Source organism: Macaca nemestrina, chromosome 13 (genome assembly GCF_043159975.1).
Source record: "Macaca nemestrina isolate mMacNem1 chromosome 13, mMacNem.hap1, whole genome shotgun sequence".
NCBI lineage: Eukaryota > Metazoa > Chordata > Mammalia > Primates > Cercopithecidae > Macaca > Macaca nemestrina.
Genome location: NC_092137.1, coordinates 108,860,646 through 108,885,602, shown reverse-complemented (window position 1 = coordinate 108,885,602; position 24,957 = coordinate 108,860,646). Strand labels below are relative to the sequence as shown.

The 24,957-nt window shown below is 47.9% G+C and overlaps 1 protein-coding gene across 2 annotated transcripts in view; it reads right to left on the bottom strand.

Annotated features, from left to right (window-relative positions):
* The window catches only part of LOC105471842 (ectodysplasin A receptor), a 94,250-nt gene extending 88,778 nt beyond the window's left edge, over positions 1–5,472 (bottom strand). Inside the window, exon 1 of one of the 2 annotated variants that reach the window (XM_011724612.2) lies at positions 5,208–5,472. The gene's annotated coding sequence lies outside the window, so the exon portion shown is untranslated. The remainder of the gene's footprint in view (positions 1–5,207) is intronic. The other variant, XM_011724610.2, reaches the window with a different exon arrangement.
* Between the last annotated feature and the right edge of the window lie 19,485 nt (positions 5,473–24,957).

The window sequence follows — 24,957 nt, the reverse complement described above, 5'->3', positions numbered from 1 at the left end:
GTGTGGGACAGGGCAGGGAAGCCAGTTTCTCCCCAACTCCAAAGGCCATATGGAGTCAACAGGAACAGCTCTGGCATGCTGGCCCAGGGCATCAGTGATCTCTGAACCCATTCTCCAACAGTTTTGCCAACTGAGCTGTCAGGGAGCCACTGTGTCCCTACTCCATCACTCCATCTCGTATCCGATGCTGGAAGGTGTCCCTCTTTCCAAATGAGGAGGAAGCGAGTGCAGCTGGCCAGTGGCTCTGCGACTGTGGGAGTGTCCCAGCAGGGCTGCAAGGAGGGCAACTGCGATGTCTGTTGCTGAGTGTTCTTTCTCTGCACAACTTATTGAGTCTTGATAATCTACTTTTAGATTTTTGGAAGTGTAATCACGTGTTTCAAGTTAGGGTCTTTGTAATTTTTCTCACAATGGATCCCTTTGGCACGTGTTAACGGCTAAGGGAGCAGGTGTGGGTGGAAATGGATCATTCCTCTCCTGCCAGCCCTCCTGCTGCCTGCCCTTCCTGCCCTGCACCCCAGCCAAGCCAGCTCTCTCAGGAAGAGGCTACTTGGAGACCCAGCTCCTTAGGAGCTAATACTCAGAATACAGCAACCGGCGTGGTATGGGATGGGGTGGTGTGGGCACTGACTGTTCCAGAACGACACAGGGCGTGAGCCACCATGGCTGAACTTCTGCCTTGACTTGACTTCTATTTGCCCTTCTGTCACACTCAATGAGAGCCCAGCCCCCTTGCCACGGCTCGCTCAGGCTCCTGGTTCTCCTCTCCTCCTGTTCAACCCTCCTTCCCCTCTGCTCTGGCAGCACAGCCTTCCTGCTGGTGCAGGAACATCTCCAGCTCACCCCACCCCAGGGCCTCCTTTCTTGCGGGTGTCCTGGTTCACTCCCTCATTTCATCCGGGTCTTTACTCAACTATTTCATTTCCCAAGAGGCCCCCACTACTACCCCGGGCACCTTCTTTCTGCCTGCCCTGCTGGTTTGTTGTTTTTTTTTTTTTTCATGGCGCTGGATTTATGCATTATGGCTTCTCTCCTTGTGGCAGAATCTAAGTTCTGCGAGTGCAGGGATGTTCTCTCTCCTCACCCATGGGACCACTGTGTCACTCACTACATCCCAGCTTGGTGCCTGGCATGTAGCAGATGCCCATAAAACATTTGCTGAATGAATGAATGTGCACTAAAACCAACTTGAAATCCTGCCTGTTTCCTCCTGTGCATGCGAGATTCCGTGCAAACACGGGGTTGGAAATATGGCAAATGGAAGCTTTAAGAGAATAGATTTGGTAACGATCTGAGAGTCATCAAAACAGTGCATGCCCTCCCGTTTTTTGCTTGCAGCCTGGTTTTGCAGTGCTTTCTCTTAGGATTAAGGTATTGTTGGCAGAATCAACTCTTTTTTTATTTTCAGGAGACTAATACTGTATCATATTTCAGTATTTGGGCTCACTTTTTAGTTGCCTATATCTAGCCATTGAATGGTATCAGTTAACAATATCAGCCTTAAGCCCACTGCTAAGCTTGGCTTCTGCACTGCACTGCGGGTCTCAGGGCTGTCAGTAAGAGTAACGTGACTGTGGCTGTTATTGCTCTCATTGCTGATTTCATCTGACTCACAAGTGAAGGCGCGCCTTCCTCCTGTGTTTGCAGCAGTAGGTCTGAATTACCGTGAAGTGAGTTCAGCTGGCATGAGCTCGCAGGGTGGTGCAGCGAGGGCTACCACCACAGGTGCATCTTCCTCTGTGGGGCTCCTTATGGCCCACCTGTTTTCCATAGTCCTCTGTTTTGTTGGAAATGGAAAACGAAGGCCTCCTGGTTGATTGCATGTGTACGTAGTTGTATAACGTGATGGGCATTTCCAGAGTGTGCCTGGGCAAGAGGATCTGGGCAAGGGGGCAGGGCCTCCAGCTTCACATGCATGTGTCTGCTCCTTCCTGGGGGCCAGTGTGTTTGACACCCTTGGGCATGCAGCATTTGAGAAATAACAGGTGTCTCTGTCCCCAGAGTGGGTACCTTTGCTAACTAGGATTTGTTTGCTGTTGACTTAGGGGATGCTGATGTTCGAGCAGCTCCCTTGTCCCTAACTGTGTCATTGGAACAATTGGTGACCTTTCTCTTAACAAGAAGGATGAAGGAGCCCATTCATTCATTCATTGGACATATTTTCATGGAATGCATGATGTGCTTGGGGTGTGCTATCACTGAAGACTCTTCAGGTTGCAGGATCCCTTAATACACGACCTAATGAATGGCTGACTCCTGCCAAGAACCAGGGCAAAGCTTTTTCCATAGCTTTGACTGTACAGGGTTAGTTATCCTTGGGTAATGCTTTGTGACACTCTAAGGACAATGATGAAAAATTAAATATGGTCAAGCTCATTTGTCTCAGGGGCCAATGGGCTGTTGGGATGCCCGAGCCCCAAATGCCATTTTGAATTATTTTTTAGTTACTAGACTACCTTCGACTGAACCACCTACAATGGCCTATATTTGACAGTTTTTTCACTATATAAAAACTACAAACACTCTAACTTTTATCAGGAGGGTTCACAAAGAACAAAACTGAGATTGTTTCCTCTGGATCCCTCCCCGCTGAGGACAGGATATGAGTGTGTCTGGGGCTGACACGGACCTGGGAAACTAAGATACAGGAAGGAGGGTGTTGCTCACTCCACACTTATTTTTATAATCCCTGGTGGCTGTCATTGCATCATCTCCTTGTGGGGGAAAATGTGGCAGTGTTGGTGGCAGAGGACACAAATTCTAGTCTCAGCCCCTCCAATTACCAGCGACAGGCTCCTCACAAGGCCTGCGCATTCCGTGTGCTAATCTAGACCGGTTCTTGGTGTTCCCATAATCATTATGAGCTGTGTGACTTTGGGCAAGTCAGTGAACCTCTCTGAGCCTCAATTTCCTTTTTGGGAAAATAGAGAAGACATTCATGAAAACGCTTTGTAAAGTGCTAGAGAAATGTTCAGCAGAGGTTAAATGACTAGGCATCGGCTTATGTTTCCTTGCTTTATTTTTTAGGAAAATAGTAACATTGGGGACTTAAAAAAATTCCTTCCTGTAATATACGAATTCAGTAAGGACAGAATCATAGGCAGTGAGATGGAGGCGGTAGGCTCATAGGCAGGGTTGGCCGGAGCTTTTGTCTCCTAATTGATCTAATGTGCTAAGTGGGCTTAATGTAAGTTAATTAATGATACTATTGGTGGGTGGAATACCTAGGCAGAGCCACAAACAGCATCAAAGGAATGAGCAGGCAGGTGTCATCCAGGATAATTGAGGCATGCAGGCAGCCACCAGGCAGGCTAGGAGGAGGGTGAGGGGAAACTGAGCCCAGCTGAGGGGTTGAGCCACTTGAGCAGCAAGGCTGTCTGCCAAACGCCATCCTGTTTACAGCTCCTGTATTTGAATTTCAGATTTGCTTGAGTCTTTGAAGCTGGGTTCCTGGGCGTTTCCTTGAGAATAAATTCTATTCTTTGGAAACCACAAAACGCACTCACCTGGACCCAGAAAGGAGCGTCAGGTAACCCAGCTTCCGTCTGTGGGCCTGTGAGACCTGAGGAACTTTGACGAAGAGGCTCCCTGTTTAACAGAGGCAAGTCGGTTTTGTGCTCCGTGAGATGGGGTAAGACCAGGTCTGTCTGCACTCCCGAGCAATGCTGGGCTGCTGCCCAATGGCAGGCACTGGGCTAGGCATTGAGGGTACCATGATGCCTGAGAAACGAAGATGAGCCCCTGACACTTCTGAACTTCACAAATGTGTATCCCCAACAAAATGAAAGTCCAGCTCACAAAAGCAAGAAACCAGGTAGCGGCCAGGGAGTGAAAATCAAGCATTTCAGGGAAATTGTATTTACTTTTTCCTCTCGAAGACCGGTCCTTCCAAGATTATCCTCCAACTGTGCTGTCACAAATTAATCCTCCCACGGCACAGCCTGGCCCACTTAGGGATGGGGAGGGGTACAGCGGAGACCCCCGCCGATCACCACCAGGATTGCCAAACTTTCCCAGCTGTGAAGGGTGCACGTGGACAGTCATCGGAACAAACGCTTATTTCCCAACCTTGACTAGAGTCACTCTCTTTTTGGTAGCCTCTGTCAAAATGTATCTTTAAAGGCTTTAAGTGGCTATGACAGAAACCTCAGCGTATCAAGCCAGGAAAGACACATTCTCTATTTTAGATGCCTGGATCCCTTTTCTCCTTCAGTCTATTATGGCTCTTCACCTCTTTGTTACAGTTTCACTCTTGCTTAAAAAGTGTCTCAAAAATGCCACTTGAGAGCCACAGAGCAGTGGCCTAGGGACCGGGGAAGAGGACGGTGGTGCTCCTGCCTCTCCGTAAGTCTCCTCATATGCGTGTGCCCCTGACTGTGTGGGACTCCCCACTGACCGGCATTTGCCCTCCTCGTAGATTTGAACTGTCCCTCTTGTTGCTGACCCAGCACAACATGGGCAGGGAAACCCAGTGGGAACCTCGCCTGCTGTCCTCCCTTCCCAGCCACCTTCTTCTCCCTGAGCTGATATCTCAAAGCCTGGCTGCTACGGGAGGCTGGGAATCAGAGCCGGCTCCTGTCTAGGAGCCCAAACAGCCCCACTGTCTGTCAGAGTGTTGAGAGGAACCTCTTGGCTGGAAATGAAAACCTCAATCACAAATAGGTACCCATTCCCCTCCTTCTCTCCCTCTCCCCACCCCTCCACCACCAACACAGAGGCCAGGATATGGGGGGGGTCTCAGGCATGACTGGATACCCTACTTGGAAGGTCTCTTAGGGCACAGCAGGTACACAGAGTTGGAGGCAGGTACAGAGCCCAGCTAGAGTCCCAGCCGCGCCTGCCTTCCCCAGTGAGCCGGGCACAGGGGCAAACCTGAGAAACATACTTTTCACGCTCCCTGGAGGAACCCGTTGCTTCAGTAGCCCAAATCTTAAAGCCTGTGAAGCGCACACAGAATTTGGCTCCCTAACCAAATGTGCAACCAACAGCAAAATGGGGTTTCTGATGTTTTCCTGAAAACAAAGGAACAATCTCAGGTCTTATAACTGGTAGCGCAGACATACTGCAATCGGTAAAGCTTGTTCAAACGCAACCCAAAAATGACATGCATTTCAAAAATGCACCCAGGCTCTCTCCCAGCCCATGACACCTCCGTCTCAGCCACAGCTGAAGAGTTTAGAAAACCAGAGGAAAGGACCAAAGCTTACCCGGCTTCTGTTGTGGGTCAGCTTCAGTCCCAGCAGAAGATGGGTCTGTGAAGAAAGCCAGGTACATCCAGTTCTGGGTGACAGGCTTCACCGGTGGCTACCCTGGCAGCCCTCTCAGAAGCAGGTACTCTATGTCCTTAGGGGCCAGTAGGGCTGCCTGGGACCTGGCACACCTCTCTGCCACCAGCCTTGCTTCTTTTCCTTTCAATTTAAAGGGCTTCCCGGGAACTCTTCCTTTACTGCTCCCTGTCCTGTCTGCAAGTTTGGAAACGCAGTCCTTGCGGAGGGGCTTTCCCTCATTGCAAACTCACCTGCACCATCTAGAGGTCTCTCCCAGCACTGGAGAGACTGGAGCGGGCACGTTCAGCCCTGCTGCCATAGGTCCCTGGCACACCTGGCTCTCTGGACGTCTGCCCCTTAAGAGATCTGTTGGAAGGCATAAAAATCATTGCCTTTTTTTTTTTTTTTTTTTTTTGCTGGGGTGGGGGTCTTGCTTCTATCAGAGCCTTTAGGCATGGGAGTGCTAAAAACCTAAACTAGCATTAAAATATCATTAATCAAAGCTTGTTCGTAGAAGGACCCCCCACTGAGATGGCTACAGGCATGGGTGCCACTGCACGATTAGCTTCCAACATGTCTGTTCACATTCTCACCCATCCCCCGCACATCCCTCAGGGTTTGAGCCACCAGGACTGCTCTTCCTTTCCCTGGACACCTCACACCACCAGTGTATACCCATGTAACTTCAGATAACCATACACACCCCCTGTAAACTAGGTAATTAGGAAGCCATTTGAAACACAAACATTTTGGAAGGACATACCTTTCAGTATTGGGCAATTATTTCTCAAAAAGTAAATGATGGGGGGGGGGGGGACCAGCCTTAAAATAATGTAATTCTCTTGTCATTTTCTCCCTCATTCACACCTACACAGATAAATACAGGAACAGAGCAGCTCCTCCAGGCTAGATTTCTGTGTTCTCCTTTTCCATCTTGCCCCCTCTGTCTTGGAAACCTACAAGGTAACTCACACGTGAGAAAGTAAGAGCTTAAGAAAGAAACAGTCTGGGCATGGTGGCTCACACCTGTAATCCCAGCACTTTGGGAGGCCGAGGCGGGTGGATCACTTGAGGTCAGGAGTTCAGGACCAGCCTGGCCAACATGGTGAAACTCTGTCCCTACTAAAAATACAAAAATGAGCCAGTCGTGGTGGCATGTGTCTGTAAACCCAGTTACTCAGGAGGCTAAAGCAGGAAAATCGTTTGAACCCAGGAGATGGAAGTTGCAGTGAGCCGAGATTGTGCCACTGCACTCCAGCCTGGGCAATAGAGCGAGACTCTGTCTAAAAAAACAAACAAACAAAAAAACCAGAAATATATGGGGCTGGGGCAAGGACCTTGACTGTAAAGGACTAATTCTGCCTCCACAGAGATTAAGCTGAACCAGAATTACTTGGCTGACTTGACCCTTGTGGATGATTAATCTAGACAATACAAGCTCCCAAATGAGAATTTTAACTTGAATTTTCAGGTTTGGCTGTCTACCCTGCCCATGCCGAGTTCAGACTGAGGGTCTGGATAAATTAAAGTCACTGCAATTATTAAATTAGGAACCTGGGAAAATGAATGGGAGGTATTCTGGGCTAATCTGTTTTATTCATGTAATGTTGACTTTCTGGCGTGCCCACCGTGTGTCTGACATTCAGGATTATTTTAGGTGTAACTAAACCTTCTTTTTTTTTCTATTGGAAATTAAGTGGTGATTTAAAATTTACCAGAAACAAACGATACTGACATTGCCCAAAGAGAGAGAAAAAAGACACGAGAAAAAATTAAAATGGCACAAAATATGGATGCTGTAATAGAAGCCAAGGGAGTTTTTTTCCTCTCTTTGAAAAAAAATCCAAACGTCATGGCATTAGGCAATGGTTATACTTGAAGTCTGCCTAGTCATCATATTCAAATGAAAATGAGTATATAATTAATTCAGTTGATTAAGAGAAAGGATGAAATGAGAAATCATTGCTTGTCTTCATCATGTAAGGCCCCAGAGCTTTGAAGACATGTGATTTTCTGTTTTATACATTTCCTAAGAGACTGAGGCAGAAATAGCAAAAGGTTATCAATAGCGTTTTTCAAATAAGAACATGAATCAAGACTGCAGACCATGGTTGGGCGAAAGGGGTCTCCTGGGGCTGTGTTCTAAATGTAGAACAAATTTAGAAATGATGAATGTAATTTAGAACAAATGAACTGTAATTTAGAACACATGCTTGATACACATAACAGCCCAGCCAGACACCTGCCCCCTTCGTGGGGTGTGCTCAAATGCGTGGCCAGGAGTCTCGTGGAGGGGCACAACAGGCAGGCCGGCCCCAGCTCTCAGCTCCACTGCAACAAAACTTTGCAAGTGATTTTAGAGAGTCAGTGGACTCCCACGCCTGTAAAAAACACTCACGGGTTGGTAAAAATGATCTTACAGATCAGATAATTTCCAGTGAGTGAAACGGAGCCATATTCTGGTCATCATGATTTTAAATTTGTGTCTTTTATTTTTTTGGTGAGACGGAGTCTTTCTCTGTCGCCCAGACTGGAGTGCAGTAGTGTGATCTTGGCCCACTGGAACCTCTGCCTCCCAGGTTTAAGCAATTCTCAGCCTCCCGAGGAGCTGGAATTACAGACACGTGCCACTGTGCCCATCTAATTTTTGTATTTTTAGTAGAGACGGAGTTTCACCATGTTGGCCAGGCTGCTCTCAAACTCCTGACTTCAAGTGATCCTCCTGCCTTAGTCTCCCAAAGTGCTGGGATTACAGGTGTGAGCCACCACACCTGTCTTAAATCTGTATCTTAATTACAAATCTCATGTTGTGTGAGCAGAAAGAAAATCCTTGATACCCATTACCCCATCAAAGTAGCATTCTTCTACGCCATCATGTTCACGTGTTTATTCACGCAGCAAATGCACGATGTGTCTTCTACGTGCCGGCACTGTTCCAGTTGCTGAGTAGATCACAATGAGAATGACAGTCAAAATCTCTGGCCTCAAGAAGCTTACGCTCTGTTTGGGGAGGCACAGAGCAATCAAGTTATGAAATGGAGATGAAAAGTCCTTTCTGGCCGTGATAAGCAAGGATGCATAGGATGCCTGGATTATTTGTGTTTGTAGGCGGGGGGATTACCAGTCGGCTGGTGACAGTTTCCTGCTACTAATTACTGTCTCAAAAAGTGGCACGGGATCCAACACTCCAAAAGCAAGGTGCTCCTGTCTGGCAGCTGGGCCCTGACATATCATTGGCTTTACCTAACAACTCACCACAGCAAGTAAGCTTCTGGCTACCTACAGGTGAAGTTCATCTCAGAAAACCTTCCAGGAAATGACATTGCTCAAATCCTAAGACAGCGCGTGCATATTTGGTGAAATGTTTTTAAGCTCATGGTGACACCCACTAAGTTATTCAGAATAAAATGATCACAGTTCTGTCTATAGTGTAGAATTGGCAGCTTCAAATTTGTCCCAGAACTGGAATTGCTTTCTGGAAGAACGTTATCCCTGCCTCGTGGGACAGTGGCTCCCAGGACTGACCTGGCCTGGCTTCTCTGCTTTCCTAAGATGCATTTGTCCCCAGCTCTGTCAGTGGTGACCTCACAGGGCTCTGCCCTCCTCAGCACTGGCCAGCTAGTTTTTAAAGTATCATCTCAGAGCCCCTGCTACTCAGGTGGTCACAGCTCTGTAGGCAGAAAAAACAGGAACATAAATATTTGTGATTTAAAGTCTCTCTTAGGAACCACACCTTCCTTGGCTTGCAAATGTGCCTAAAATACGAGAATGGAATTGGGTGATATGGAGGACACCAGCAAGCCGATGGGGCATAAGGGGTGTGAAAGGTGGCGCTTTGGTTGAGAAGGAAAGCTGCCTCACATAGAGACTCGTGAAGGAAGGAGGCAGTCCTGCGGAGTTGGGCAGAAGGTGTTTTAGACGGACCAAGGATTTTGTGCAAAGGTTCTGTGGGGCCAACAGCCAGGTGTGCTGAGGAAACTGAGAGGAAACTGTGACCATAAAGCAGGGAGCTGGCCTGGGAGGCAGCTGAGCCCCACATTCCATGTGGGGGCTGGACAAAAGGGTATGGATTCTCTTCCAAGTATACCATGATTTGAAGATAATGGAAACTTGTTTCAGAAGTAGAATGGGCCACTATCCTTAGCAAAATGAGGAAGGGGAGAGACCAAGTTTGGGGGAGTATTTGCACAGGGAGGGCCTTTAGGGTGTCATCTAGACACAGCAAGATGAAATGCTAAGTGAACCACTGTCAAGCTTGGGTGATCTGTCCTCCCCCAGCATGAATTCAGATGGGACGGCTCCAGGTCAAAGGCAGACGAAAGAGCTAGGCTTTGCGCTGATTGTACCCTACTGGAGAATGAGATTCTGCATTTAGTTATTTAACTAAACTTCGAACACTGACCCCCTGCTGCTGATTAAACAAAAGCCTGACTTTCCTTTGGCTACATGCCTTAGTTTGGGCTGCTGTAACAAAAATCCCGTAGGCTGGGAGGCCTCAACAACAGATATTTGTTTCTCCCAGTTCTGGAGGCTGGGAAGTCCGAGATCAAGGTGCCCAGCAGACCCAGTGTCTAGTCATCTCTCATGGCAGAAGGGGTGAGGCAGCTGTCTGGGGTGTCATTTACAAGGGCACTAATCCCATTCATGAGGCTCCATCTCTAGCCTCCATGACCTAATCACCTCCCAAAGACCCCACCTCCAAATACCATCACCTGGGAGCTTAGGATTTCAATATATGAATTTAGACACCCAGACCACAGCACTTCCCCTTTGCCCAGGAGTCCCCCCATGGACACCTTATTAAAAATGCAAGCTGGATTTCGAACACAGCTGTCAATAATGACTCTGGTCACATAAAAGAAGGACCATAATTAACCGCCTCCATGGATGAGCGAAAGCTCCAGGCCAGGAGCTGTGTGCAGGGTGAGGGTGTGCCCTCCCCCGTGGCCTGAGCTCTCTCTGCTCCCCAGCCAGGGTTTGATACGGCCCCCACCACCTCCATTATGTAAGCAGTGAAATCATAATTGAAATTGATCCTTGCTGAGAATGGCTTTACGAGCTTGAATAGTGCAAAGGTTCAAATACTAAATCTTTTTTATGACCAGTAATATTGTCATTTAGCTCAACAGTACACATCACTATGTTTTTCTAATAAAGGAAACCACAAGAGTATTATAAAACCTATTTGCACGATACCAGAAAAATTAAGAGAGGAGAAAACTGAGTTTAGAAATATGAAATATTGATGTCTTCATTTGAAAATCAACAAATTCATCCTTCCAATAGGCGAGTACATATTTCTATCATAAATCATGGCCCCAGGGGAAGGGATTATGGTGTCATGGGATTATCATGCTATTAACCAGTGGATATCTAAAAGAAGGGAAGTATGTGTCCATAGTATAAACATAAAAAATTATCTGCTGGGCGTGGTGGCTCAAGCCTGTAATCCCAGCACTTTGGGAGGCCAAGACGGGCGGATCACGAGGTCAGGAGATCGAGACCATCCTGGTGAACACGGTGAAACCCCGTCTCTACTAAAAAATACAAAAAACTAGCTGGGCGAGGTGGCGGCACCTGTAGTCCCAGCTACTCGGGAGGCTGAGGCAGGAGAATGGTGTGAACCCGGGAGGCGGAGCTTGCAGTGAGCTGAGATCGCGCCACTGCACTCCAGCCTGGGCGATAGAGCGAGACTCCATCTCAAAAAAAAAAAAAAAAAAAAAAAAAAAATTATCCGTGCATTGGGTTATAGTTAATCATATTTATTAATCAATGGATCTTTTTCTAGAGACAGGGTCTCGCTCTATCACCTGGGCTGGAGTGCAGTGGTGAGACTGTGGCTCACTGCAGCCTCAAATTCCTATGCTCAAGTGATCCTCCCACCTTGGCTTCCCAAGTTGCTGGGATTACAGGTATGCCTGGCCAAATTAATGGATTTTAAAATCACACCTATTAGACCATTTTGTGGGTAACCTGTAAGGCAGAGGAATGATCGATTTAGAAGGGCTACTGTGTTTTAGGGGGGTGGGCATGTTAATTCTTGCTTACTCTTCATCTTCTATGGATATGAACTCATTGTCCAAGATCCCCAAAGCTGTGGTCAGCAAAAGAAAGCCAAAATGGGAACAGCCAGGTATTTTAACAGGAATTCACCCTGGCTGGCAGAGCTGCTGCCTGCCACCTGTTTCCAGCATCCCTTCTCCAGCAGGAATCTCCCAGCTCTGCTCAGGGCAATATGCCTGGCTAAATGGCTGCATTTCTTAGTGTAGTTAGATGTAGCCACATGCTTCAGAACTGTCCAATGAGCCACGGCAGGTGGCAAGAGACTTCCAAAAAGGCTGCCAACTCATCTGGGAGGAAGCTATTCTGCCCCTTTCCATGCGTCCCCTTTGCTGCCGCCTGGAGTGTGAACGTGGCAGCTGGGTAGACATCAGAGTCGGACGGAAGGAGCTCCAATGCCTTGTGGAGCTGCCCCACCAGGCCCAAATTACCTGCCTCATTCATGGGAAAGAATAAACTCTGATGTCTTTCAGCCACTGTAGCCAGGCCTTATTAATAAAGACTAATTAATTTGCAGTTTCTTGTTATGAAAAATTGGGATATGCAATTTATTTTTTTCTAGATAAGCAAGGTTTAAGAAAGTCTGCTTTATGGCAATCTTAGCTTTCATATTGGTTCTACTGGGGTATCCTTCACAGTATAAAATGATTCCCCAAGTGTTGATTAACTGGAAAGTTTCTGATTTGGGAAGAGGGAGTGAAAAGTGAGAGCTCCCTCCTACCTAACAGTGGGGACAGGTGCCAGGCTCCTGGTGTTGACCAGGTTTGAACCCTAGGAAGGTCTGAGTCTGGGTCTTGGTTCCACCCTAAGCCACACAGTTTAGGGATCTTTACATCCCAGGTGCAGGGATGTAGGTTTCAGTCCAGCACTGTTTCTCACAATCCCAAACTGGGTTGGACACTAGAGAGCTCTCCTCTACTCATGCCTTCAAGGGGGCTGGTAATTTCCAACCACACTCCTTGGGAGCAGCTCAAAGTATATAAGAAAGGCTCCAGATAGGTGAGCGGGCACCAGGACACTGGCCTCGTTAAGTAGGTCCATTAACTCTATGTACCAGGGGCTTCAACAATGAAATACATACCCCAGAAGGGATCAAGGGGATTCACTGATTGGCAGAGAGAATGTTGAAACTTCTCCTTCCATTCCCCCTGCCCATGAGCATGGAGCCCAAGCCTGCTGTGCTGTTGCCCTGTGCCTCTGACTCAGTGATCTTACCAGCGACATCCATCGTGCAGGTCAACAGTGTGGCAGTAACACAGGAGCCCCGGTGGTGTAATACAATCATAGCTCCTTTCTTGCTCATGTCACGTCTGATGCGGGCTGGGTGGCTTTTCCTGAAGGTTCTCCTGCCAGCAGTGACTCAGAAACCCAAACTCCTTCCAGCCTGTGGCCCCACCATCTGCCTATTCTCCAGGCAGATAGGAGCAAAGGCTTGGATGAGCACATGGGATGTTCAGGACCAGGCCCGGCAGTGGCATATCACTTCATCTGGCTAGCATCTACTCACAAGTCTCCAGGCTGACTGCTGTAAGGGTCGGGAGTGCAGTGTTTTTGTGTGTCCAGGAGCAGAAAATGGGATTCAAGAGTGTAACTAGTCTCTGTTGCCAGAAACTTTTCTAAACTCCTCATTCTGTTTAAACAAAACCTCTAGCCAGCGGGTCTGAAGCACAGGATGCCCTAGTATGAGCATAAAAGGTGATGGTCACTAAGGGTTTAGAAATATCCAGAGATCATGCTGCATTTCCAATCTTTGGTGTATCTAACAGATAGAAAGAGGCAGGATGGCTGGCTGGATATCTGGCCCTGGAGCCTGAAGACCTGGTGTTAAGACACTGCTCTGTGGCCAGGCACAGTGGCTCATGCCTGTAATCCCAGCACTTTGGGAGGCCGAGGTGAGTGGATCATGAGGTCAGGAGTTCAAGACCAGCCTGGACACGATGGTGAAATCCCGTCTTCACTAAAAATGCAAAAAATTAGCTGGGCACGGTGGCAGGCGCCTGTAATGCCAGCTGCTCGGGAGACTGAGGCAGGAGAATCACCTGAACTCGGAGGGCAGAGGTTGCAGTAGGCCGAGACTGTGCCACTGCACTCCAGCCTGGGCAGCAGAGCACGACTCCATCTCAAAACAACAACAACAACAACAACAACAACAACAACAACAACAACAAGACACTGCTCTGAACTTCCTGGCATGAGCAAGTTAGCTAAGTCCTCAGCCTCGGCAAGTCTCAGTGTGCATCTCTGAATAATGGTGATTGTCTTTTACGGGGTCATGCTGAATTGCACAGCTAGATGGTTCTATCTACTCTTCAGTCTGCCAGAACTGCTGTTCTCCCTACACTCTGGGATTGTTCTTGCCTAGGTCACCAGGGATCTCCTAATTGCTAAAGCCAGTAGATACCTTTCAGTCTTTATTCTCCTGGAGCTTTTAACTGCCATGCAACGAGACCATGATCTCTTCTTCTTCTGTGAAAGCTGACTCCTGGTTTATTCTTAGTCTCCTGTGGGCGATTGACCTCGACCTGCCCCTCAGATAATGCTGTTTCCCGGGTCCCACCGCCAGGGTCTCCATATTCTCCCAGGCTCATTGTTTCAGCAGCCTGGCGACTCCTGCACTTAATTTTGAGCCCAGGCTTTGTCTTTTGAGCTTTGATTCTTGTATTCAACGGAGTGCAAAACATCTCGTTGGGAAGTCTCAGAGATGCTGGAAATGCAACACCCTCAACACATCCAATCCTCCTCGTTTCCTAGCTCAGCCAGGACCACCACTAATCCTCCTAAGGAGACATCACAGAATCATTTTCAGCGTCTTCTCTCTGTTTATCCTGCTTCTGACTTTCTCTTCCTCAACCCAGCCTCCACAGTGATTTATCTGAAATGCAAACTCCGAGCCCCAGCCACTGACCTTAATAATGAAGGCACCCACTCATTGGCCCCTGCCCAGTGTTTCTGGAATGCAGACCGCAGAGAAATCCAAAGATCTGGATTTTTTTTTTTTTAAGGTAACATCTTCCCATTTTTAAAATACTGGCAACTTATCTGACTGTGTGGCCCAAATAAACACAAAAAATGGCTCCGGCCTGGCTCAGGCCCCCAGGTGGCCAGTTGGTGTCCTCTAGCCTGAAGGCTGAAAGCTGCTGGGCCTGTGCCTGCACCACCAGAGTCTGGTTCCCTGCTAGCTTCACTGTCCCCAAGCTTGCTTTGATCTTCAGACTCTAATGGCAGCAAAACGTTTATGATCTCAAGCCATTCTGTTTTTCCAAGATGTGATTTTGCAAATAAATTTATCCATTTTAGTGCTTATTGTCAAGCTGACTCTAGAGTTTAAAATTCTTATTGTTGTAAATATGTGAAATACGTGGTTGATTGGAGATACCCTGGTGCTGACAAGCTGCATTCTCCTGGCTTGGTTTCTAACTTGCTTAACCTCCAGAAGCCTTGGGTTCCTCATCTGAAAAGTGGGGAAAATAACAGTACCTACTTCATAGGATTGCTGTGAGCATTAAATGAGGTAACATAAACACGGGGCTTAGGCTGGAGCTTTGCGTAAGTGTTAAGTAATGTTAGCTCCCATTCCTATAATTAGCAATTACGCTCTCTCTTTCAAATTACCCATTTCATTCCTTAACATTACCTTTGGCTATAAGTGAAGTGACTTGTGGATTCAGCAGCTACACAGCAGCTCAGAACTAAATGATCTGCTCCATTTTAGGTGAATCACCCAGATGACTTTCCCACACATCTAACTGAGCAAGGTGACCCTGGTCTTGATCAGAGATTAAGTACTTGCTTTATGGTGAGAGCAGGCCGCTAAATGGGGCTTTTAAATCTTTCAGCACAAAAGCTTGCCACAGTCTTGGATATGGTGATGCCACGTGGAGATTCTTGGTAGGCTGAGGGCAAAAAGCACGGGCTGTGTTATGTACACTTTTCGGTTTCCACATTTCACAAATTTGTGTGAAATCCCTGAAATTAAGGATTTTAGGCTTCCTAGAAGGCAAAGATTAGTTTTTTTAAAAATCACAAAATTCCCCTTTTTATTATTACAAAAACGTGGTGGGGGGAGGCATGGGGAGTAATGAAATAAGACTGGATTTCTGACTTTCCATCAGTGGCAGAGGCCAAGGGCTTGAACCCAGGGCTGTAAGAGGTGACTCCACAGCCCTGGGGTCCATCACAGCAATGTTTAGTTTAGTCCCATCTTACGTGCCTTTGCCTAGGCTGCTTCCTGCCTGGTAAGTAATGACCTGCTCTCAAAGGCCATCTTTAGGTTTTAGACAAATCTGTGCTTACTTTAGCAAAACTGGGTCTGGGAACAGCTACAGTGCAGAAATGCAGCAACGTATCTTCAGGGCAAGCACCTGAATCCAGAGTGTGTATCCTGGGGAAAAGTTCGACCTATTAGGAATTAGAGTGAGGGCCATAACAGTGTTCCAGATGAGGAGGCAAACAATACATTTGGGTGTAGATGGCTCAAGAGCCACAGGAGAAATGCAAATAAAGTCCTAGGCCGGGCACAGTGGCTCATGTCTGTAATCCCAGCACTTTAGGAGGCCGAGGTGGGAGGATCACTTGAGCCCAGGAGTTTGAGCTCAGCCTGGGCAACATAGCAAGACCCCCTCTCTACAAAAAATTTAAAAATTAGCCGGGCATAATGGTGTGCTCCTATAGTCCCAGCTATCAGGAGGATGAGGTGGGAGGACTGCTTGAACCTGGGAGACAGAGGCTGCAGGCTGCAGTGAGCTATGGTCGTGCCACTGCGCTCCAGCCTGGGTGACAGAGCAAGACCGTCTCAAAAACAAACCAACCAACAAAAACCCAAAATAAACAAAACATAAATAAAAAGTAAAGCCTTAAAGCATGCAACAGGTCAAGTTTCTTCCAGTTGGAAACTGGGGACGGCTTCTTGGGAAAGGGGCACAGGAGTTAGGCCTTGGAGAGATAATAACAACACATAATAAAAAATAATAATGTCCAGCATTACTGAGCGTTTCCCATGAGCCAGGCACTAAGCACTTTATGTGACTGATCTCATATAGCCCTTACTGCAACCCTATGAGATAGTCTTATCTATCACCTCACTGAGAAAACAGAGGCACACAGGATGAAGAACATGTCCCGGGTCACGTGCCTAGTCAGGAGCAGAGCCAGGACTCAAAGCTGACAACCAGACTGCTGGGTCGGAGTGCTGAATTCCTTCAGTGCCCTGCCCTGAGGCCCAGGTGAGGGACTGCGTTCCATGTGCTGGGAGCCTCTGAGTTTAGCATCCTTCCAGGGGGAAGTAAAGAGCAGATCAGAGAACCCTCACCCCATTGTAGGTTTCCCGTTTGGTTCTGATAACTTTCTCCTTATCAGCAAGGGTGCTCAGAGTTTCACTGCTACATGAGTGGCTCGTGTAAGACAATCCTAAAGGAATGAACTGTGCCGCAGGCATAAAAGTAAAGGCACTCACAGCAAGCCCAGGAACCATTCACTCCCGAGGCTGAGCTCCAGGCCACACAGTCTTGGGCACCATGGGCCAATCACACAAAGAATCAGGACCCTTGGCTGAGAAGGCTCCTCGCAATCAGCTGTGTAGCCAATGCTGAGGCCAAGGAAATGGCTTGTCCAGGACACGTGGGGTCACAGTACGGGCAGGGCAGCTTTCACACAAGAACAGGCAAGTCCGGGCCTGGCTCTCAGATGGGTGGCAGGCAGTAACTACAGGAACTGCGCCAGCTCCATGGCTGGCTGATGGCAAAGGGATGGGCAAGAGAGAGGAGCTGGACAGTGAGGGAGAGGGGGACCCTCCCACTGTGCCTGTAAAAGTGGGCACAGCAAAGAGCACAGCAGCTACTGACTGCCACGTTGTGGCCCTGCTGCATTAAGATCCCTCATGTCCCCTGGCCTCCCTTTTGGAAAGGGGACACACAGAATTGGCCCTAAATTCTCCATGCTACTGTCTCTAGGAGGGCTTATTTTTATAATTTGTCATTGAAGCTTTTTTGGTTTGTTTGTTTGTTTTTTGAGATGGAGTCTCGCTCTGTCGCCCAGGCTGGAGTGCACTGGCGCGATCTCAGCTCACTGCAAGCTCCGCCTCCTGGGTTCACGCCATTCTCCTGCCTCAGCCTCCCGAGTAGCTGGGACTACAGGCACCCGCCACCATACCCGGCTAATTTTGTTTTGTATTTTTAGTAGAGATGGGGTTTCACGGTATTAGCCAGGATGGTCTCAATCTCCTGACCTTGTGATCTGCCCACCTTGGCCTCCCAAAGTGCTGGGATTACAGGTGTGAGCCACAGTGCCCGACCCACTGAAGACTTTAATGGAACCCAAAAAGCTATTTTCCACCCAAGAGCAGGGAGGTGGTGGCTGCCATTTGCTGTCCCTTGTGTCCCATGGGTGCACTACACCCTTGCTGGCCCCTGACTCTTTCTGCTCTGGCCTCTAGGTGATGCTTCCAAGAGGCCGACCCATGCAGGAGGCCCCCAGAGGAGGACCCAGCTTTCTGGCCCTGGCCCTGTGCTTGCTCCTGGAATGGTGTCTGGGGCCAGTTGTCCACCCCTGGGTTCCTCACACTTGTGAGCTGGGACTCCACTTCCCAGCTTGCTAGGCTCTTAGGTTTAATGCAAAGGTCACCACACTTGCTTCCTTCTCACTCACCATGTCTCTCTCAAACCACTGCTTTGGCTTCTCCCAATGTCTCCTTGCTTCCATCCTCCACTCTCAGCTGGAGTGGCCTTTCTATGATGTTTCTATGATGTTTTTCCTATCAGGCGACCTCCACATTGAAGACTTGGCTCCCCACTGGCCTTGGCATAAAGTCCTAGGTCACTGCCTTAATTACCACACCTCAGTGCACCGAGCTCTTCACAACCTGGCCCAGCCGTCTCTCTAACCTCACATGGAGCTAGGTTCCCTCTGCTTCCCGCCACCCTCCAGCAGGTGGGAGAGTCCCTCAAGCACCAGGCGCTGATCAGGTTCTAAAGCCAGACCTGCCATTGGGGTTTTGGGTTGTTTCGTTTTTGTTTGTTTTGGTGGGATAAATAACAATCCTTCATTTCAGTTATACCAAGACACTCACAGTTTGCGGAAGGCTGTGTCATGCTGTTCTCCACTTCTAGGCTCCTCTGCTCAGACCATCCTTACCCATTTCTACCTATGAAGTTTCACGCCTCATAATACCTCTTAACTAAAGGCTTTTAAGATGCCAGCAAAGTGGCTGGGTGCAGTGGCTCACGCCTGTAATCCCAGCACTTTGGGAGGCCGAGGTGGGCAGATCACGAGGTCAGGAGTTCAAGACAATCCTGGCCAATATGGTGAAACCCTGTCTCTATGAAAAACACAAAAATTAGCCGGCATGGCGATGCTCGCCTGTAATTCCAGCTACTCGGGAGGCTGAGGCAGAAGAATCGCTTGAACTCGGGAGGCAGAGGTTGCAGCGAGCTGAGATCATGCCATTGCACTCCAGCCAGGGTGGCAGAGCGAGTCTCCCTCTCAAAAAAAGGGATGCCAGCAAAGTACATGTGCACTTGTCTGTCTTCTTCACCAGGTGTCAGCTCCTTTCAGGCAAAGAACAAGACTTTACGAGCTTAGCATAGCACTTGGCACATAGTAGGCCCTCAATACCTTCCTGAAAGGATGCATGAGTGAATGATGGACAGTTGTGGCCCTCCCTTTATAATTTTTTTTTTTTTTTTGAGGAGTTCCTCTCTTGTTGCCCAGGCTGGAGTGCAACGGCATGATCTTGGCCCATGCAACGTCCATCTCTGGGTTCAAGTGATTCTCCTGCCTCAGCCTCCCAAGTAGCTGGGATTACAGGTGTGCACCACCCGGCCCGGCTGATTTTTGTATTTTTAGTAGAGACGGGGTTTCATAACGTTGGTCAGGCTGGTCTTGAACTCCTGACCTCAAGTGATCTGCCCACCTCGGTCTCCCAAAGTGCTGGGATTACAGGCATGAGCCACTGCACCCAGCCAATTCTCTCATTTTGAACTAGGGCTTACAACAAAAACCCATGTCTCCTTAAGGTGCAACTTGAGCAGCTCTATTCTGCAGGTGGGAATAAAATGTGCTAGCAAGGGACATTGGCAGGCAGCTCTCAGGGTGTGAGATATTATATGAAGAGACACCAGCAGAGTTGTTGGTTTAGCTCTTGGTTTGCCTGCACTGGAGTGGTCTTCCCTTACTGCCTCACAGAGTGGTGAGGTCTCCCACGTTCCCCGAGGTACAGACATTCTACGCTCTTCCAGCTGACATCAAAGAGGGATGACAGGCGTTGAGGGAAGTGAAGCACTTTAAGGACAAAGAATGAATGGGAGATAAGCTTTTTTTATTTTGTGTATTCTGAAAGGAATGTTGACATCTGCGTGTTTGTGTAAAAGAATGTAAAATCATTTTGGCAATAAGGGTGTAAGCCCAAGAGACTTGGTCTTTTATCTCAGGAGCTCACGGCAACTTTGTAAACCAAGTTTCCTGAACTGAAGGGATGACCTTAGGACCCCTGATGGTCCACCCTCATGTGCTGTGGGTGTGAGGGAGTAGGGGAGCCTGAACTCAGGGAGGCTGTTCCCAACAGGAGCCAAGGTCCTCATCGTCCAGAGGTTCTCAAAGAGTGGTCTCAGACTAACAGCATCAGCAACACTCAAAAGTGTGTTAGAAATGCACATTCTCAGACTCTACGCCACCTCCTGAAGCAGACACTCTGGGATGGAGCCCAGCAAGTTGTTTTTTAAAGCATGCTTCAGGTGTTCTTGTGCCCATTCAGGTTCGGAAAGCGCTGCCAGAGTCCAATCATTGGGCATCATCTTTGGGAACAGAGTTGGGGGTACGGGACTGGGTTCCACCTGTGCAAAGGCACAGTGAGAGGCGAGGACAGGGTGGAGTAGAGGGTCTGTCCTGGGCCTTTTCTCTCTCCGCTCCCTCAGGTTAATTCACACTCTTGGTTCTAGCTCTCACCTCCTGGAAAGAATCTCTCATCTCTGATTTCTGCCCTTATTTCTTCCTTGAGCTGTCTTCACTCCCCACTAGTCATTTAAATCTGTGGAGCCCATCACTGCTTCAAATCAGAAGTATCTAAAACAAAACTCACCATCTTCTTCCAGTTTTATTCGTCTGACTCCCTGTTTTCATGATTCCCTCCTTCTCCTAATTATTGAACAAGGGCTCCTACAGCCACGCTCTGTGCTGGGAGAGTCTCTATTGTCCATCCTATCACTAATTCTCACTCACATATGTTCAGAGCCCGGTGGTTATTTTCACTTCTCGCTCTTCCACAGGCCCAGTCTGATAGGTTTTCATATAATCTCTCGCATCTGTTCCTTGTTCTCCAGGCCCCTGGCCTCTACACTAGTCAAGACACTCTTCATCCTAATCCAACTCAAGACATAGGTATTTGGTACCTAGAACCTAGAATACCCTGTGTGCCAGGCCCCACTGTCACAAAACAGAGGATTAACATGGGCCTTGCTCTGGTTCCTGAATCACTGCAGCAATCTATTAATTAATCTTCCTCCAGACTAATCTTTCTAAAATACTGGGAATTCATTCCCTTGTCCTAAGTTTTCTATAATGCATCTGCATGTTCCACAGAGGGTCAAGTCCAAATTCCTGATCTCCACACACAGACCTTGGATCTTCCTCTCCAAGCTTACTTTCCAGAACTTCCCAAACTGCCCTCCAAGTCTCAGGGTCATTCCCGTCTCTGGTTCTTTGACCTCTCATCCTTCTGCCTGGTGTGCTATCTTTCCTTCCACCCGGTCTGCAGAAGCAGTTTGCCTTTCCCTACCTCTCTGAAGCCTTCCTGGGCAGTCACAGTCTGTTCTCCTCTCGTTTGGCACGTAGTACATATCGTTCTTTTTTTTTTTTTTTTTTGCTTTTTAATACGTATTCATGTTCCCCAAATTAAACTGCGGGCACACGGCTCTTACAACCAGCATTTTGTTCTACCTCGAGGAGTCCATCTTCCATCTGGCAATGTCAGCTGGAGCATGGAGCACTGGGTCACAAACCTTTGCTTATCCTTCCATGCTTTGGCTTTTGGCCATTATCCCTGTATTTTCCTGGACATCAGCTGTAACCACTTCACATTTCAACAGCTAACCTCTTGCTCAACCACAAACCAATTCAGCCTGGGGAACGTTGCCCACTGCCTCCATCCAATTCCCAAGGTTTCAGAGTCGTGGAGCTGCCCTTGTGTTCTGCCGAAAAGACGATAGGAAGCACAGAGGTCACACGAGCCAGTGGGTCACGTGAGAGGTTCCTACGGCCAGCCCGGAAGTGGCAGGGGTTGCTTCCGTGGGTTCCATTGGCCCACCAGCAGTCACGTGGCTGCCCATAGCGGAAACGTGGGTGGGGTTGGGCGGAAACAATGTGAGCGCGTTTGGAGTGACGCTGCTGGATGAAACAGAGCAATTATTTGGGGGTAATTTTAGTGTTGTTGTTGTTGTTGTTGTTTTTAGACAGAGTCTCGCACTGTCACCCAGGTGGGAGTGCAATGGCGTGATCTCGGCTCACTGCAATCTCTGCCTCCTGGGTTCAAGCAATTCTCCTGCCTCAGCCTCCCGGAATAGGTGGGATTACAGGCACCCGCCACCACGCCTGGGTAATTTTTTGTATTTTTATTAGAGACGGGGTTTTACTGTGTTGGCCAGTGAACTCCTGACCTCATGATCCGCCTGCCTCGGCCTCCCAAAGTGCTGGAATTACAGGCGTGAGCCACCGTGCGTGGCCTATTTGGGGGTAATTTTCTTAAGTCCAAACACACACAGGATAATTTCACGTGTATTTTCAGGTTAAAATACACTTGCGAGCTGTGGCAGCCCAAGGGAGTGACCTCAGTGGGATGTGGGGTTCCGCTTTTGGCCTAGCTCTGTGTACCCGGGGAACAAAGACTAAATCCTCAAAGTCCATAGAGCTTTTGGTGGGCGGCTAAGTGGGAGTGGAGGCCCCTCGGGCTGCGCAGAGGCCGGACAACCCTGGCTGGAAGGTACTTTCTAGCGCATCCCAGGCACTGCCTGTCCTTCAAGCATTGGGTGGATTTGCTCCTAAACCTTCTTAGGGCAGCTATTCCAATTATTTGAAACTTTAAATTTAATTGATGTTACACAAACATGAGTATAACAGGTTATGAGCGAAAAATACATTTTTAAATAATAAAATAAATTTGATTACTTTGGAAAACTTGGCTAGGGTGAATTGATTAAAAATGATTGTTAAATTGGTTGGTTGTGAGACAATTGTAGGGGAAAGAGCTGGGGAGTTACCAACATATAGAAGACTCTGTACTCTGATTGCTTCAAGGTGTCTTAAAATCTAACTGCATTATAAAGAAGCCTGACCTGGAAATCAGCTTTGATGCATTGCATATGTGGATTTTGCAGAAGGAACCACAGAGACTCAGGAAAGTGCCTTGGCCCAAGTTCAAAAGATTGGCAAATATGTGTTTTAAGTTAAAGGGGTTATGTATGTATTTTCTTAGAATGATTCCCCACTTTTACTATTTTGATCAAACCACCAGCTAGCTATCTTTCTATCAGATCAGATAGACGCATACCATATTGGGAACACAGCTCCATCAGTAGTGTGCTAAAGCTGCTCAGTGTATGGCTGGTTGACTTAGCTCTGCAATTGCCAGGAACACTCTTCCTGGCTAAACAACATGTACTTATAGCTTTTAGTATTTTCAGGGTGAGGTTGTGACCACTTGCAAACTAACTCATCCCATATTTACTGCCACCTCTAATTTAGTAAAGGCATATTGCTGCCCAGGAGGTCCGAGAGTAGCCTGCCTGGAGCTGTTCCACAGATATCAGGAGCAGATGGCAGAGCTCCCCTCTGACCCCCTCTCACATAGCACAGCCTTGATGTGGGGGACAGCAGAGGCAGGGAAGGAGAGTAATCTTCAGAAGCATGGGCCCTTCACCCACTACTTGTGGGTAGAAAGATATCCCTGTTAGTAACAGATATTTTACTGGAATGAATATGGGTAGAAATGGACATCTTTTCTGTGCTGTCTTAGAGATAAAGATCGGTACTCTTATCTGTTGGAAATAGCAAAAACAAAACAAAACACAACCTTCTTGCATGCTCACACAATCAAGAAACCACAAGTAGAAATCTGAACCTGTTAGCAGCTTGCTGGGGGAACCACGTCGGGGCCAGAGTTATTAATACATTTCAGGGTAAGCCGACCATAGCAGGATGACTTTGTCTATGTTTAAACACCATGCTTTTAAAGAGTCAATTTTTGTGAAATGGTAAATCATGCAAGGAATGAGCACCCTTCAACATGAGAGCATTTTACAGAACTGGCCCCACATGACTCACAAAGAGTTGGGAGTTTGTATTTCCCTTCATTCCTTTGGAAACCTTGTGTACCTTCCTCGTGCCCTTGCCAAATTTGATCCCGTGTTATAGTTACCTATGTGTTTCTGTATTTTCACTGCTAGAGCGTAAGCTCCTTGAGGTTGGGATAGATCTGAGTCCTCATACTGTGTAGCAGAGAATGTAATTGTGTTTGTGGAATGAATGGATGAATGAATGAATGAGATGGAGGTGGTAAGGAGATATGATAGATGAAGGAGACTCGACTGTAGTCAACTTCCAAATCACAACCAGCAAACACTGCACCACAAAAACAAGCTCAATATTTTAACAGAAACAATTTTGCCCTTTCCTGTGACCCATGGCAGACACCAGGGCAGGGACAGATACCTGGGCACTTGGTCCATGTCCCATCTCCCAAGTCAGAATGTGGTGCTAATGAATGGTTGAGCAGCTGCTGAGAAAAGGGGGAAAAAATTCCATGGATAGGCCGGGCACGGTGGCTCACACCTGTAATCCCAGCACTTTGAGAGGCCGAGGCGGGCGGATCATGAGGTCAGGAGATGGAGACCATCCTGGCTAACACGGTGAAACCCTATCTCTACTAAAAATACAAAAAATTAGTCGGGTGTGGTGGTGGGCACCTGTAGTCCCAGCTACTCGGGAGGCTGAGGCAGGAGAATGGGGTGAACCTGGGAGGTGGAGCTTGCAGTGAGCTGAGATCGCGCCACTGCACTCCAGCCTGGGCCACAGAGGGAGACTCTGTCTCAAAAAAAAAAAAAAAAAAAAAAAAGAGCTGAGTAGGGAGAAACTCCATGCTCACCATAGGTGAGTTTAACACTTAACACCTTTTTTAAGATTTTGCAGAATTTCATCCAAGAAGCCTGTAATTGACAACACTGGTTCAGCCCAGTGGCTGCTTCACATAGTTTCTCTACTTCTAATGACATCAATTTCTCTTGTTCCAGTAGTGCCTTCCTTTGGCAAGCAACTACTCAATAAGGACATCTGCTTCCTTCGGGGCTTGATATCAGCCAGGGGATTAACCTGTGCAGAGATGACTTGTCAGTCATCAGTTACGGCCTCACCAAAGTGAGGTCAAGTTTGCAGCAGGTTTTTACAAAACTATGATTTTATTGTCAGCATAGGAAGCATTTTCTTACACATACAATGGATGGTTCACTTTAGAGGCACACCTGACCACTGTGAGAGTTTGTGGGAGGCATCAGTGCACTTGGGTTACAGACAACTGAATAATGTACAAATACAAAGGGTGTGGGCTCCGGTGATGTCGCAATACAGCAATTCTTTGACATACACATGTGTA